The sequence below is a fragment of the Galeopterus variegatus genome, unplaced genomic scaffold, assembly GCF_000696425.1.
Source record: "Galeopterus variegatus unplaced genomic scaffold, G_variegatus-3.0.2 Scaffold47980, whole genome shotgun sequence".
In the NCBI taxonomy this organism is placed as follows: Eukaryota; Metazoa; Chordata; class Mammalia; order Dermoptera; family Cynocephalidae; genus Galeopterus; species Galeopterus variegatus.
In genome coordinates, this window is record NW_007774091.1 from 2,461 (window position 1) to 4,179 (window position 1,719).

The 1,719-nt window shown below is 46.4% G+C and overlaps 1 pseudogene; it reads right to left on the reverse strand.

Annotated features, from left to right (window-relative positions):
- Nucleotides 1-1,211: 1,211 nt before the first annotated feature.
- LOC103584248 lies at nt 1,212-1,705 on the reverse strand (annotated as a pseudogene).
- Between the last annotated feature and the right edge of the window lie 14 nt (nt 1,706-1,719).

The window sequence follows — 1,719 nt, forward strand, 5'->3', positions numbered from 1 at the left end:
CCATGTCCGGCAACGGATTGCAACCCTCAGTGTCACCCCCGTACCGGGCCGGGACCGGCAATGGGATCGCAACCCTCAGTGTTGCTCCCAAGCCTTGCTCAGCCAGTGAGCGGGAACCGGTCTGTATGTGGGATCCGAACCCTCGGGCGGGAGCGCCGCCGCACTTCCCAAGCGGTGCACTATCCAGTGCGCCACCGGGCCGGCCCCCAAAAATGTTAATATTTTAAGCTGCCAAATTGTGGAGTAATCTTTTATGCAACAATAAATAATACACTGGTCCTTAGGTTAAATGATCTTTAAATCAACTGGCATTTCACAAAGTGACCGAGAGCCAGGTTTGGAAAAGATGGTGAAATAGAAAGCTGAATGCATGTGCTAATTTGTGACTCATTTGGGGAAATGGAATAATAAGTATCTGCTGGCAGACACTGTACTGAATGCCTTACACGAATGGTTGCCAACCACACCAGAACCAATATATCTCCTTTGATAACAAACTTTGTGATGCCTCTTCTCCATTCTAAAATGAAAATCATAGGTAATAAATCCTATCCTATCCACATAATTAAAACATATAATTATAATGTTCTAATTAACATAATTAAAGGAAAGCAATTTATAATAATGTATTTCAATACGTAAATGGGCAAACATGACTACACTAGAACACATAAGATTATCAGTCACCGGTACCTATACTTAATATAATCACCATGAATGTGACTCATAAAAATGCGTATGGATTCGAGAGTGTTGTATTGGCAACTCAATGATCATGAGCAATGTTTGCTTCAAAGACCTGATCTGCAGAATGTTGAATGGCTCTTGGTAGAGGCCTGGGTAAAGCAATCTCACCTTGATTTAAGGTAATTTTATTACTAGAAAAATCAGTGTAAATCAAAAATACCTGGTGTTTGTATAGAAAGCAAATATTTGAAAAGGAGTGACTTCACTGGATTGAAACACTTCAATATTAAAAATACATGAGTTCATTTTATACACACACACACACACATTTATATATATACTTTTTTTTTGGCAGATGGCCAGTAGGGGTATTCAGACCCTTGACTTTGGTGTTATAACACAGCGCTCTAACCAACTGAGCATATTTTTTATTATTTATTTATTTGTTTGCTTGCTTGCTTGCATCAAAGACATAGCCTAGCTTTATTAAAGGGTCCGCGCCGCAGAGACAATATAAAAACACAAAAAGTCGCATCAGTTTAATGACAATAACAAAATCCCAAAATGGAAAACTGAGGGGGAAAGGGAAGAGGCCCCTGGGCCAGGGGCATGCGTTGCCCTGCTCATGGCACCGGCCCGGCTGCAGGGGCTCCTGAATTGCGGTTGCTCTGAGGCTGGGGAGGCGGGGGTGGGGCAGCGATTGTCCCATTCATCCGGGTAGGGGGCCCTAACCTCTTCTGGGGTGTGCTCAGCTTCTGCATTCCCGGATCCCGTCCAGCAGGCCAGAGATGAAGAGCGGGTCTGTGGCAGCCAAGCAGCAGCTCCTTGACCCCGGCAGCCCGGGCATCGTCGCTCTCCGAGTCCAGGAGCTCGTCCACGTCAGTCTCCAGCTCGGAGATGTCCTCCTGGCAGTCGCAGAGGCCCGTGAGCTGCTCCACAATCCACTCCTCCAGGTTGAGGCGCTGCCGTAGCTCCCTGCGGCCGTACTTGAGGCGACCTTCCCTTGGCACCTCACTGGGCCCTGTCTTCCTC